Source organism: Carcharodon carcharias, chromosome 16 (genome assembly GCF_017639515.1).
Source record: "Carcharodon carcharias isolate sCarCar2 chromosome 16, sCarCar2.pri, whole genome shotgun sequence".
Lineage (NCBI taxonomy): Eukaryota > Metazoa > Chordata > Chondrichthyes > Lamniformes > Lamnidae > Carcharodon > Carcharodon carcharias.
This window is the reverse complement of record NC_054482.1, coordinates 42,954,410-42,970,068: the sequence shown is the minus strand read 5'-3', so window position 1 is coordinate 42,970,068 and position 15,659 is coordinate 42,954,410.

The window sequence follows — 15,659 nt, the reverse complement described above, 5'->3', positions numbered from 1 at the left end:
TGTTGGATGGGTAAATTCCCACCAGCTAAATACTGGGAAGACCTAATCCATTTTCTTGGGTTCCTGACAGAAACTCAATGTTCCTCACCAACAATTCCATCCATCTCCTCGTCCACTGTCTCATGCTGAATCGAACTGTTCACACTCTTGGCAATTTATTTGACCCTGAGCTGAGCTTCTGACCTCATAGCCTCTCAGCTGGTTTCATCTGCATAATAGCACCTATCTCCACATGCCTCAGCCCATTTGCCACAGCCCTCCAAGATCTCGACCTTTGTGTGTATCCCCCATTTCCTGGACACCACTGCTGTTGGCCATGGAGAAGGAATACTCCTAAGAAAGCATGAACGAAAAAACTGCACAAGTGAATAGGCAGCCCTTGTTAATTGTATATTAATTGTACATAATTGTATGCTGGTGGTAGACATTAACTGGGGATTCACTGGTGCCCCTATCAATAGGAATAGACTGAAACTGTAGTTGTTGGGCAAGGAGGTGTATATTTAGAATATATACCTCTGTACATAAATGTTTATAAAACTGTGTAAAGATTGGCTCCAGTTTTATCCTTCACCACCTGGCTTTCTGTAGCCCTTGGAAAGAATGTGTTCAATATTAACTTTATTGTCAGCACCCCTGAGTTCCAGTGAGTGTTACCACAGTGTTATCTGAGGGGAGAAGATGAACAGAACTTGACTTATTTCTCTTTGAACATCTAACATTCACCCATTGGCCAGATATATTTTTCCTTTACCTATCCCCATCCACTCTCTAAGTTTCTCCTGTCGTCTGTAGTCAGACTTTTCTTTAGGTATAGTTCCATTTCTGGCCGATGTCCTTTGACCATCTCCCCGAAGTAGTAATGTTCATATGCAAGTATGAAAAGCGACAGTCAGCTAACAAATACTGTGATGATGGCACCACAGCTCAGTCTGATCATATCCTGTCTGGACAAGCAGGAGTCTGTGGCTACCAGTAAGAAACTTAATTTTTAGCAAGGTTACCCCTCCTTAAGTTTTTACCACATCCTGGTTACAAACCTCTTAACTCAGCAAAAGCAAGAAAATAAATCTGGGATTTTCCTGCCCCATGTGCATTAGATCCAAGTTGGATGCTGAATTTACCTACTGATGCATTAAAGAAACAACCTTTGAACTGCTATTTTTGCTTCAGTATATTTGCTTTGTGTTAAAACACCTATCATAGCAGGCGTTTCTTTTAATTTTTATGAGTTTTGTTTTATTTTAGTCCAGGAAAATAAATTCCAGACTGACAGCCAAAAGTGTGTCTCATGTGCCAGTAACTGAAATGTTTTCCAAAAAGGAAGGAAAAGTATAGTTGGCTAAATAAAGACCTCTTTGCCCTCTTCCTGTTAGACAGCCTGTCGCTAGATACGAGCAAAAGAAAATGTTGAACGGAGCCTGGAATTGCCCGCTTTAATCCTTTTTGAAGTTAAAGCAAACACTATCATAAATATTTTTTTGGTATCATATGCACTGAGTAAAAGTTAAAGAAGCACTCCCAACTAAAATATATCAGATGTTAGCAGCTTCTATATGTGTGATGTTCTTCAAAGCAAGATAACTTAATCTCTTCCATTCATGTATGTCTCTCTGTCAACCCCCATATGTACGAAGGGCTCAGGGTTGAGTTATTTTAACTGAATAAAAACAAAATGCTGGAACTTCCCAGCATCTCTGGCAGCATCTGTTGAGAGAGACACAGAGTTAATGTGTTAGGTGGATGACCTTTCATCAGAACTGTACATATACAGTTTTCTGATGTAAATCATCATAGCTGCATTTAACAGAAAGCTGGATAATGAAGGAGAGAGAAATAGAAGGGTTTGCTGTTAGGGTTAGATAGAGTGAGAGAAGGCTTGTGTAGAGCATAAGGTACAACCTGGTTGGCTGGGATGGCCTAGTTGTGTTGTTCACGCAATGTAATTAATATAGCACTTTATAAGAGTAAATTCAGCAAGGTAACTTTCTTGGTGCTTGGATTGGAGAATTGGGTATCAAACTCAACTTGGTCCCTTGAATCCCTAGAGTCCAAAAATCTATCTCAGCCTTAAATATACCCAGCAATTAATCCCCACAACCCGCTGGAGTTAACAGTTATAGGTGTTATATGACCAGTTATATGATCAGTCCCACCGAATTCCACCGATTTGTCATGATCCTGGACGAGATACCTCAAATTGTTAATTTCCCGAATGGGACCCCAATTTTGTTATGCTCCCAGGTGAGGAGGAATGAGCTGGCTATCCTTCTTTATTCAATCCCATTGATTGGTCACAACAAGGTTAATTTAAAAAGAATCCCTTCCCTTGTGGATACCTTTTCCCAGTCCAAATGTGTTTATATTTTAGAAGGTGCCAATTTAACCAGGCTTTCTTCAGTTAAAGAAAATGTAAGTTTATTAGTTACTAAAACCCTGGAAAACATAATAAAAACACAACACACAAACACACAGATCAGAAATGAGAAGTTAAGTCCAAAAATAAAAGTTAACAAAGGTACGCAAATCAGTCTTTGGCTTGTCCGTGAAGAGTAGATGGTGAAATATTGCAGCTGTTAAGTTGGGTGATCCTGGTAGCCCTGACTTTGGCAATTGAGCATTTGGTTTGGAGACATTTGGTTCTGCAGTTTGGCTGAAGGAGTTGTCCTGTTTCCTTTTTGACTGTGGTTTTGCTGATTTCTGACTTGCCTCCAGCAACAGAGAGAGAGATAGAGCAGAGAGAGACTTTTACCTAGACGGTGCCTAGTTGCTGCTCTTTTGCTCTGACCTTCACAGCACACACTAGCACACCTGAACTAGAACACACAGATCAGGTTTGCAGTTGGTTTTTTAACCCCTTTCCTTGTGTATTCCAGAAAGGGAAAACCAAATATGTCTTTCGCCCAGAATCTGCTTTCTTTCAACTCAGGCCATTTCCATATTCTGAGATATAATTTACCACATCTCAGCAGAAACTACCTCTTGTTGAATTATATATCAGTCTCTATTTTGTCAGCAACCAGAGGCGATTAAAGTTCAGTCTTTTCCATTTCATGTGTCTCTGTCTGAAGCGGACCTTGACATCTTTTTAGGCATGACATTCCTTGTTCTCGCTGGATTAGTCAATCAAGTATAACCCTCATAGGAATTTTCTAGCAAGTGGTTACTTTATAGTCTTAGCTTTTGCTTGTATGTCCTTTTTTAAAAAAACACATGTCTTCCTCAAAAAATTCAATATGCCCTTAAGTAATTTGGGCTGTGATCTATTGTCATGACATAGGCGATAGACAGAAAAGTAGAACTGAGGCCCCAAAAAGGTCAGCCATGACCTAGTCAAATGACAGAGCAGGTTCAGGGGGCCGAGTGGCCTACTTCTGCTCCTAATTTGTATTTAAAATTTTTGAATTTAAAAATTCACAACCCTCTGAGTAAAAGGATTTCTCCTCAACTAGTTGTAAATGACAAATCCCTTATGCTGAGAATAGAACCCCTACTTCTAGAGTCTTTAGGCTGGGGAAATAGCTTCTCATCCTGTCAGGGCCTCTCAGAATCTTATTTGTTTCAATGAAATCACTTCTCATTCTTCTAAACTCCAGAGAGTATATGCCCATTCTACTCGATCTCTCTTCACAGGACTCCTCTCATCCCAGGAATCCATCGAGTGAGCCTTCATTGCATACTTAAGGCAAGTATGTCCTTCCTTAGGTAAGGTGACCAAAACTGCAGACAGTACTCTGGTTGTGATCTCACCAATACCCTGTACGATGGCAGCAAGAATTTCTTGATCTTGTACTCCAATCCCCTTGCATTAAAGGCCAACATTCCCATTGCCTTCCTAATTGCTTGCTGGACCTGCATGTTTACTTAATGCATTTTGTGCACAAGGATACCCAAATCCCTCTGAGCACCAAAATTAATAGTTTCTTGCTTTAAAAAAAATTCTGTTTTTTCCATTCTTCCTACCTCACATTTTCCCACATTATATTCCACCTTCCATCTTTTTCCCATTCACTTAACCTATCTATATCCATTCACAGACTCTTTGGGCCAAATATTCATGGTTCCAATTGGGACCAGAATGGAGATGGAGCCAGGGAAAAATGGCAGCTGGCACCTGGATCCAGAAGTCCTGCTTCTGTTCCAAGCGCCAGCTATTTTCACCAGCACTGGAAAGGGGGTGGGTCATGACCCTCGGCTGTCTGCTGCTTAAAGTTGTCAGTTCAGATCCCCCATGATTTTTATGGAGTGGGGGCCATGATCGGGAAGGTCTCCTGATTTATATCTGAGCGGTGAGGTCGTGACATGTGACCTGGAGGCAGGAAAAATGTTTCCTGCTTGACAGTTCACCAGGAAATGCTGCAATCCTGGGTGTAACGATGTCACCCATAGTCAGAACTGGCAGATGCAAAAGGTAACAAAGCATTGCCAGGCTGCCTTCACAGTTTTATGATCTCTTCAAAGGATGATGGTTCTTTTAAGTGGTTTTTAAATTGTGTGATTATTTTGAGACTCATGACCCTCCAGGAGAGAGTTTATTTTTCCCAATAGCTTATTCAGCTGTTTATTTTTATTTTTCAGATCTTCGAAGGGGTTGCAGTGTGTGTTATTATAAGGCCAAAGGTGAACACTGGGTGAGGGGGCAGGGGAGGGTGGGTATGGGGAGTGTGGTTGAGGGGGGGATGGGGAGCATCATGGAACTGATCGGCATTGCCTAATTCATTGTTTCGAGCCGTCGATGTTCTCCTCCACGAAGACAGGCCTCAAAACGGGGCTGCATCGGCATCGACTTGCCTCCATCTCTGGGCCCGTTTCTGCCTCCTGCATGATCACAGGATTGGGAAAATTCCTGATTCCCGACATATGATTCAACGACAAAAATCCAGACCTTTTTATCCTCCTCATAACTTACTTTCAGAACTAGCTTTGTAACATCAGGAAACTTGCAAACATTGCACCCAGCCCTTTCATCTAAATCATGTTAAAAACTGAGGGCGGAATTTTCCCAAATTTGCAGTAAGTGTGGTAGTGGGCGGTTAAAATGACATTTTACCCACCGGCCACAGTGACGGGTTTTCACACGGTATCGTCCCTAACCCGCCTCATTATTTATGCACTCCTGAAAAACACGCCGTTTCCATGGTGGGTCGGTTCTCATTCACCCACTCGCCATCACCCCGCCGCTGCATCACGCCGGGTGCTATGTTTAAAGTCCAGCCGCAAGTACACATCTCAGTGCTTCCAGCTCACCACTGATGCACGGAAGACATGGCCTTGAAACTGAAGAAGATTGCAGCCCCCAGGCTCAGCGGCACGTCTTTCGAGCGACTCTTGGATGCCTTGTAGTTCCGCCAGGATCTCCTCTACCCCCGCATTGGCTGCAGGGTGGGCAACAATAGCACTAACCTGGCTTGGGAGGTGGTGGCAACTGTGGTCAGTGCCAACACCCTGCAAAAGAGGGCAGCCACCCAGTGCCACAAAAAGATGAATTATCTCCTCCGCTCTGCCACAGTAAGTCACTCATTTTGTCACTCAACTCACACACTCACAAACCTATCACACATTCACAGGGCCCGCACTCATTGCAATTCAAGGGACATCACCATTCACTCTCTCACCCACATCATCATTTTCTTCATGGGACCACTCAACACCCACACAGGCCAGGCTTCCTTATCATCTCGGCTGGCAGGCGACCTGCTTACACTTTCTCCATCTCTATCCATGCAGGCCAATCCCCTTCCCTCACCTCAACCTTCACCTTCTGAGTTTTGCATTTCAGACACCTGAGAACTGCCACCTGCCCAGTTACAGGAGCCCCAGGAGGAGAAAAGAGAGAAATACTACAGCACTAATGAAGAAGCCTCACCACTCGATATGACACTTTCAGTCATCTGCTCAGATATGGGCTTCATGCTTGAAGGTTGGGTTGCAGCCACACCGAGGGGGAAAGGATGGTTTGTTTGCCTTGCCAGGGAGTGAGGTTGTAGATGTGTATTGCTGCAGAGGACTCACATGAAGACCTCAATGGGGCAGCATACCACTGGGCATACACATCCATATGCTGGGTGTATTGGCTGGCCTACCACACAGCCTCCTGTCACTGTCAAGGAGCATGGGGGAGTTCAACTCTAAGTGAGTGAAGGCACTGCATTGATCCTGTCCTCTCTGCAGCTTCTGCTCCATCCCTGCCATGCTGTTGACCCATACCTGTTGCAGCCATTGTGTGGTCAGGTCACCTATTCCTCTGACATCCTTGGGAGGATATAGCAACACACACTGCCAAATCCAGGAACTCAACTCCAGAAACAGTCCACTGAATGACAAGTGTTCAAGCAATGAATCTTCATGGTCCAGATTAAGAAGTCTGCTGGTTTGGTCTGTGATGTTAGGAAAGAGCCACTTGTTATGATCCCAGCTGATGTTATACAGGTCCCAGTTAAATCCTAGGGTAGAATAGGGCTTGATAGATCAAAACTTATATTTTTTTAGAAATGTGGAGAGTGGCTACTGACAAAAGTCACAGGAGACAGCTGATGAACTTTAACAAAAGAATAAAACATGTACTAAACAAGAAAAGATGAACCATATTACAATGCTCCTTCACCCACAACTAAATATTTACAGATATATACAGATTCATAAGGATGACACAAGTTAGAAAAGCTATCTTATACTCTCATGTTCAATGTAAGTACACAGTCCATGTAAACCAATAGGCGACATGGTCAGGCACACCACACCCAGAAACCAAGTGACAGATGCCACCCCAAACAGATGCTATGGACCCTTATCAATTCCCCCCAGACTCTTGTCACACTGTGAGTCAACTGGTCTCACTGAACTCCATCTTTCACATAAGGGTTTCAAATCTCCATTCTCAGAACTCACTTTGGAATCTTCTCCTAAATGATGCTTTCTCTCAGATGCCTTCCACAAGGGGTCACCTCCAGATTTTCAAACTCTCCTTCCGATATTTGTCTCCCCTGGATCGCCACTCGCATTCAAGCTTCCTTTCACACACTCTCAGTCTCAGCCATGCCAACAGAGCACCACTGCTTCACATGGCCATAGTAAAGAATTACAAATCTCTGGCTGTCTCCTTGGATCTTCTGATTTCTTGCAAGTCTATTTTGCTTTAAGTCTGCATCTTGCAGCTTTCTCCCTTTAAGCTTGGAGCCTTCCTCTCTGCTGTTTGCTTTCAGTTACACTGAACGGGATCTTTACTCGGTTCCTGTCTTTGTCCTTTGATTTAACTGGAAGGTCTTCTTGGCCTTTCTCTTTTTCCTTTAGGACCTGCTCCCTGCAGTTTTTTCTCCCTGTAGATTGCTGACAACTTGGTATCTCCCTTGAGATCCAGAACCCTCACTTGACTTTGACTGTTGCTTTAACTTTAGAGCAATTCATCTAAAATTCTTAGATATTTTCCTCAGCAGTCTGCTAGTATGCCAGCTAAAAAGGCTTAACTGCTCCCCTCGTCTTGGAGAATGATGACCAACCGAACTCAAACTGCTTTCAGTTTCTCTGTCTGTGTGGGGCCCCTCTCTTTGGACCTCTGTTGCTAAGCAACAGCACAGTTGTTTTCTCCCTTGTTTGTTTTAACTTCTCTTCCAGAGCCATAAAATCTTATCAGAATGAAGGCAATTTTTAAAGTGAAACTAAAACTCAAGTTTCCCCTTTTCTTAACACACCAATACAGAAACACATATTAAACTTCACTCTTACCCACAAACACAAATATAACTTACTTAAATTGGCTAGTTCCTAACATACTTCACAGGGGTGGTCTATGTTGGCGTCCTTCTTAAGAGGGTGGGTCATTCTGGAAGCAGCCGGGGTGCAGCACACACCTCCCTCCAGGAGGGTGCAAAACTTATGTAGAACCACACCCAGAGGCACTACCTCAACCAAATTCACACCCAATCGCAATTTCAAGCAGCTGTGACAGGCACAATAGGCTGAATGGCCTACTTTGAGCTCCATGGCCTGAATTTTGCCATGGGCTTTGGGACCCTGTTGTTGGGGCAAAGAGCATGTCCTGAGCATGCACTTGGCAACAGCATGCTCGGCTTAGTGATTTTCATCAGAGATGACCTCCGAAATGGCTACTTGTGGGAGCAGTGTTCAAGTAAATACATCGGACAGGCTTCTGATGCTGTTGGCCCAGGAGGGGTGGTCAGTGCTGAGGCAGGCAGGAGTCCTTGGGACCTTGAAGGTAAGTAAATTAAAAATTAAAAATGCATGGGAACAAGTGTCAGACTGGAAATTCCTTTGGGGGGGAATCAATGGAGCTGCAGGTAGTTGCCTTTTGTGTCTGTGGCCTCCTCTGTGGGCCATGGAGTGGGGTGTCCAGCTCCGGTGACCCCCCATGAGCTGCCACAGGGAGACTGGCTCCCTGAAGTTGGTGATCTCCCCATGAGGCGGAGGCCCACCGTTCTGCTGTCGGTAAAATGCTGTCATCCTGATAAAATGGCCTTTAATTGTGTAAGTCAGCTTCCCACCACCCAACCAATACTGGAAAACCTCCCCCGCAGTGGGGCTGCATCAGGAGCTGTTCTGTTGCAGCTCCCTGATATTTTACAAGGCTTCCCAGTATGTCAGCTGGGGGCCAGTAAAACTCTGCCCTGTGAATCTGGCACTGTAGCTTAAATTCCACAACTCATTCTCCTTTAAAGCATGGTGCCACTGAGTTTGGGGATTGCTAATTAGACCCAATGCAGTACATTTGTTTCATATGGGCTTCCCAGAAATTGATTGGCATGACTGAAACTGGAAGGCTGTAGGACACTGCAGTGTGGCTTGAGGAGCAGCAGTGAGTGGCAATGTGCAGGATGCTGGGATTCAGCATTTACCTTCCCTTAGAATGATTAAGTACTTTTTAAAATAATGCACCAAGCCACCCAGGATGAATAGGCAAGGGGTAACACGTGAGAATTGAAAGAGGTTCCAAACAAAGAAATAACATTGGGTGAGGCAGAGGTGGATGGAAGCTGTTGCTTCAGAGCGGCAGCAGCAGAGAGAGGTGATAACCTGAGAGACCAGGAAGAAGATCAGAATCAATCTTCCATGAGGAGCTCTCTTCAGAAGCTAATGTAATTTCCAGTATTTCCCAATTTGTTTCAGACTGCTAGCCTTCTGAGTTTTTCTTTGATTCCTGGTAAACGATGGAGAAATGATGCGGAATGACCAGATCGGATACAAGAAAATATTGTAGGATGTATTTTGATTAAAGATAAAGAAATATTCCCTTTTTTAATAATTGAAAACCTTTAAATTTTCTGAGTTGAATGTTTTGTGGCATGTGATGTCATATGAGAAATGTCGGCATTTAACTTTATCTCTCAAGACTTTTCCAGGCCCTGGTTGTGATGCATCATCTGTATGTCTACGTCTGTGGCACTTTAACCTAGGATGAGTCATTGTTTTTAGTACAGGAAAGAGACCATTTCCCATTTTGGCTAATGCAAACTTGCTGATTCCAATGTGATCTTTGTATAATTAAATTCATTCGGGTGTTTGATTGCTGGGTTATGGAAAGTTATTTTCACACCTGGGCATAAGCTAAAAATGTTTCATTTTTCTATTTATTATTGTACATAATTCCTGTATTGAATCTTCCATTTGAGATTCAAGAAGGCAAACTTTTTCTCAATTTTCTCCCCTCTCCTGAAAGTGGGTTTGAGTTCCCGGAACACTGACACATTGTCATGGAAATATAATAATTTTCACAATATTATTGTGGTTTATTGTAAAGGTAGGTTAATAATGGGGTTTGGATTAGTTTCTCTGTTTGAATGTGTATGTGAGGGATTTAATTGAATTAGAGACAGCTGGCCTGGAGTTTTGAGTTATCAAAAGGGAAGCTACATTTGAAATGCTAAATACGTAAACATGGCTGAAGTTTTAGAATGTGTGGTGTGAGGAGCATTTCCACATTTAGATAAAACAGAGTAGTTTAAATTTCAAAGAGATCATGAGATGTTACACCTAGTCATCCGAAGCTAAGTCAAACAGTGTGTTTATTTTTCCCAAAGGTTGCTGATAATATGAATACTATGGATCCTTTATATTATGGAAAAAATGAAGTTGCAAAGACATATTGGAACAATGGATTTACATTAAAAAGGGAGAAATATGTATAAAGGAGATGAGATTATGCGTAAGGAAGAAAGCATTCTAAGATCTAACATGGAGGCCTCCAGCCTCTATGCCTCAAGTTGCTGTCTACAGGAACCGTAGCTGAGAAAATTTATTTTGAATATCATGCCCAGGGTATTGTATCCTTTGCCTGGGTCTGTTGAAATCTATTTTGTTCTACTGTTGCCTTAACAGAGGTGTGACTGGGATCTAGATTAATTAGGAGATTTAGGAGTTATTATCGTAGTAATTTGTAGACATAATAAACTGCTTAAAATCTTTTCTTTAATTAATAAATGTTTAATTTAATTTTGTAAAAAACCTCTAAGTCTTGGTGGGCTCATTACTACTGAATTCAAGGCAAGCATCTCTAAACAGTCGTGGCAGCTGTTTCAAGTTTCCCTCTGGGACTTGAGCAGAGTTGAACATTTACATAACAAAATAATAGCTGCTCATGACATAGGATGAATAAATTCACAAGTGAGAAACTTTGGAAAACTAACCAGTGAAGACAGAAGGCCTTGTTAGTGTAGATATTTACTGTGATATATGTGAATTCTATTTCTAGCACAATTTTCAGCTGGACAGAATAATTTTTGTTGTTGTTGTCTGCATATTCTCACACTCTTTTCTTCCTTAGAAAATGGTATTTAAATGAAGGCATGCTATTAACAATTGTTTTGAGATGCCTTGTCATGGTACCATATCTGTGAAGACATGATCATTGAGATCATAACAATAAGGATTAATTGTTGCCAATTGTAGATTCTCTGGCAGCAAAGTTTGGTTGCCTGGCAGCTGTATTTGTGCTGCTACGAGTGTCATTTTGGATCAAAATGGTGTCCACACCATGCACTCTCACTGGCTGTGCCAGACACCATTTTGATAAAGATGTTAGTGCAGGAGCAATCAGAAATGTCCAGAGTAGGCAGATAGTGATGTCAGTCAGTGTGTCATGGTGATTTGATGCTAACAGTGCCATTTTCGATCAAAGCGTTCCACCTAGCACCCTCTCTTAACCTCATGCAGCTGAGCATGCATTCAGCAACAGGAAGAACACCACCACACCAGCACTATTTAGAGTGATCATCAACTACTTTCAGGCTAGTTGCTAGCTGTTTCCTCTACTGGCTGATGCCGAGTTAGCAGAACTGTTTGGTAGCTTGTATTATCATTGACAGTTGGTGAAGTCACTTGGGAGTGGTTTGGCACTCTTCACGGGATGTGCTAGGCCAGCAGTTTTATTGCCAATCACTAATTGCCCTTAAGAAGGTTGTGATGAGCTGCCATCTAGAACTGTTGCAGTCCATATGGCGTAGGTACACCCACAGTGCTGTTTGGGAAGGAGTTCCAGGATTTTGACCCAGCGACAGTGAAGGAACAGTGATATATTTCCAAGTCAGCACTGTGTGTGGCTTGGAGAGGAACTTGTAGGTGGTGGTGTTCCCATGCATCTGTTGCCCTGGTACTTCTAGATGGTAGAGACCATGGGAGTGGAAGGTGCTGTCAATGAAGGACTAGGTCTGACTTCAATGGTTCTATCACACCAATTGCTGCCAGACATGGGTGCAGTTATTTCTACTTCCCTTGGCCTGAAGTTGCAAGGCAGGACGAGAACTGCATTGCCAGTGGCTGTGAAGGGATTGTGGCTGTCTCCTTCCTTGCTGGAGCAGGCGATATTTGCAATATCTCCAAGTTTTCCATCCACTGTTGCACAAAATAAGTCAATACTCTGAATGCAGAGAGCTGGCTACATTTCATTCTCTCTTGCCACAGGACAGCAGGTGGAGGGAGCATAGAGCTTTGTGAGGATTGCAGACTTCCTCATGGCACAGGTTGCCAGTGACTGTACACACATCATTTTGTGGGCAGCGTATGTAAATTCAGAAATACACTGTAACTGGAAGGGATTGCGCTCCCTCAGTTTCTAGCTAAACATGCAGGTCAGTGCCAAGTATCCTGGCACCAGTCATGATGCTTTCATTCTGCAGCAATCTATTGTACTATCTGCATTAGAGTCAACAAGAAAAACCAGAGCAAAAACAGAATTACCTGGAAAAACTCAGCAGGTCTGGCAGCATCGGCGGAGAAGAAAAGAGTTGACGTTTCGAGGCCTCATGACCCTTCGACAGAACTTGCGTTCGAGTCCAAGAAAGAGTTGAAATATAAGCTGCTTATATTTCAACTCTTTCTTGGACTCGAACGCAAGTTCTGTCGAAGGGTCATGAGGACTCGAAACGTCAACTCTTTTCTTCTCCGCCGATGCTGCCAGACCTGCTGAGTTTTTCCAGGTAATTCTGTTTTTGTTTTGGATTTCCAGCATCCGCAGTTTTTTTGTTTTTAAGAAAAACCAGAGGGTGGCTACTCAGCAACAAGGGCTATCTGCTGATTACCGACTCATGACTTCAGTGCACATCCATGCACAAATGGGCGATGAGCATATAACAGAAGGCCTTGCTGGCGCACAAAATGTCACTTAGCAGATCATTGGGGTGCGTAAGCAACACTTCCAATGCCTGGACTGCTCTGGAGATGACCTGCAGTACTCATCAACGTGTGTGTCTGCATCATCCTGCACAAACTTGCCACCATGAGGGTATAGCACCTGCCACCAGGTATACGGCGAGCAGCTGGGGAGGAGGAAGAAGGGGAAGTGGAGGAGCAGCAAGAGGAGGAAGAAGAGAGGAGGCAACCAACACATCCCCCTCTGGCCGGGCAGTCTGTGATCGATTCATCGAACTGTGGTATCTGTAACTGTAACTGCAATTCCCCATTCATTAGCAGTCTCACACCTTACTATCCTTATCATCTCACAGCATCCTCTTGGCCAGTGCTGAAATAAAAGTCACCACAAAACATTCCAAACCAACTTCTATCAATCAAAACATTACATCATCCTTACAAAAGTCAACAAGTCACCATTGTGCATTCCCTTAGTGCCTGTCTTCCATGTAACTTTGCCTGTCCTTGTGCTCCTACGTAACACTACCTCAATGCCTGCAGAAGGTGATTGAAATGCTGCTGACTTTCAGTGGAGGAAACCACTGATAATCTTGGAGGACAACCATGAGCGGCCCTGGGCCTAGAAATCCTGGCTTGGAGCTGCACTATCGTGGAAAAGTGCACCATGGTTGCATCCAAATGTGCACTAATGGACTGGCCACTATTTTCTCATTGGAAAGGATGAGAGGCAACTCTGCACAAAGCCCTTTGCCAAGTTGGAGCCTGGCTCCTCCATGCTCCTTTATATTGACAGCAGGCGTACTGACAGGTTTCCCAATGCATCAAGCATTTTGGTGTACGTACACATCAGCATTTTTCTATAGTCCACCCACCAAAGTGTTCGTCTGAATCAAAAACAGAATTACCTGGAAATACTCAGCAGGTCTGGCAGCATCGGTGGAGATGAAAAGAGTTGACGTTTCGAGTCCTCATGACCCTTCAACAGAACTAAGTGAATATAAGGAGAGGGGTGAAATATAAGCTGGTTTAAGGTGGGGTGGGGGTAGGGTTGGGCGGAGAGAAGTGTGGGAGGTGTGGTGTGGTTGCAGGGACAAGCAAGCAGTGATAGGAGCAAAAGATGTCACAGACAAAAGAACAAAAGAACCCAGAGGTGTTGAAGGTGGTGATATTATCTAAACGAATGTGCTAATTAAGAATGGATGGTAGGGCACTCAAGGTACAGCTCTAGTGGGGGTGGCGTGGAAAGACTAGCAGGGCATAAAAGATTTAAAAGTAATGGAAATAGGTGGGAAAAGAAAAATCTATATAAATTATTGGAAAAAAACAAAAGGAAGGGGGAAGAAAGAGAAAGGGGGTGGAGATGGAGGGGGGAGTTCAAGATCTAACGTTGTTGAATTCAATTTTCAGTCCGGAAGGCTGTAAAGTGCCTAGTCGGAAGATGAGGTGCTGTTCCTCCAGTTTGTGTTGAGCTTCACTGGAACAATGCAGCAAGCCAAGGACAAACATGTGGGCAAGAGAGCAGGGTGGAGTGTTAAAATGGCAAGCGACAGGGAGGTTTGGGTCATTCTTGTGGACAGACCGCAGGTGTTCTGCAAAGCGATCGCCCAGTTTACGTTTGGTCTCTCCAACGTAGAGGAGACCGCATTGGGAGCAATGAATGTAATAGACTAAGTTGGGGTAAATGCAAGTGAAATGCTACTTCACTTGAAAGGGGTGTTTGGGCCCTTGGACGGTGAGGAGAGAGGAAGTGAAGGGGCAGGTGTTGCATCTTTTGCATGGGCATGGGGAGGTGCCATAGGTGGGGTTTGAGGAGTAGGGGGTGATGGAGGAGTAGACCAGGGTGTCCCAGAGGGAACGATCCCTACGGAATGCTGCCGGGCGGGGTGAAGGGAAGATATGTTTGGTGGTGGCATCATGCTGGATTTGGCAGAAATGGCGGAGGATGATCCTTTGAATGCGGAGGCTGGTGGGGTGATAAGTGAGGACAAGGGGCCCCCTATCATGTGTCTGAGAGGGAGGAGAAGGCATGAGGGCGGATGCGCGGGAAATGGGCCAGACATGGTTGAGGGCCCTGTCAACGACATGGGTGGAAAACCTTGGTTAAGGAAGAAGGAGGACATGTCAGAGGAACTGTTTTTGAAGGTAGCATCATCAGAACAGATGCGACGCAGGCGAAGGAACTGAGAGAATGGGATAGAGTCCTTACAGGAAGCGGGGTGTGAGGAGCTGTAGTTGAGGTAGCTGTGGGAGTCGGTAGGCTTGTAATGGATATTGGTGGACAGTCTATCACTAGAGATTGAAACAGAGAGGTCAAGGAAGGGAAGGGAAGTGTCAGAGATGGATCATGTGAAAATGATGGAGGGGTGGAGATTGGAAGCAAAATTAATAAATTTTTTCAAGTCCCGACGAGAGCATGAAGCAGCACCGAAGTAATTATCGATGTACCAGAGAAAGATTTGTGAAAGGGGGCCGGAGTAGGACTGGAACAAGGAATGTTCCACATACCCCATAAAGAGACAGGCATAACTGGGGCTCATGCGGGTACCCATAGCCACACCCTTTATTTGGAGGAAGTGAGAGGAGTTAAAGGAGAAATTGTTCAGTGTGAGAACGAGTTCAGCCAGACGGAGGAGAGTAGTGGTGGATGGGGATTGTTCGGGCCTCTGTTCAAGGAAGAGGCTAAGGGCCCTCAGACCATCCTGGTGGGGGATGGAGGTGTGGAGGGATTGGACGTCCATGGTGAAGAGGAAGTGGTTGGGGCCAGGGAACTGGAAATTGTTGATGTGACGTAAGGGGTCAGAGGAATCACGGAATGAGGTGGGAAGGGACTGGACAAGGGGAGAGAGAAGGGTGTCAAGATAATGAGAAATGAGTTTCATGGGGCAGGAGCAGGCTGACACGATCGGTCTGCCAGGACAGTTCTGTTTGTGGATTTTGGGTAGGAGGTAGAAGCAGGCCGTCCGAAGTTGAGCGACTATCAGGTTGGAAGCTGTGGGAGGAAGATCTCCAGAGGAGATGAGGTCAGTGACAGTCCTCGAAACAATGGCTTGATGTTCAGTGGG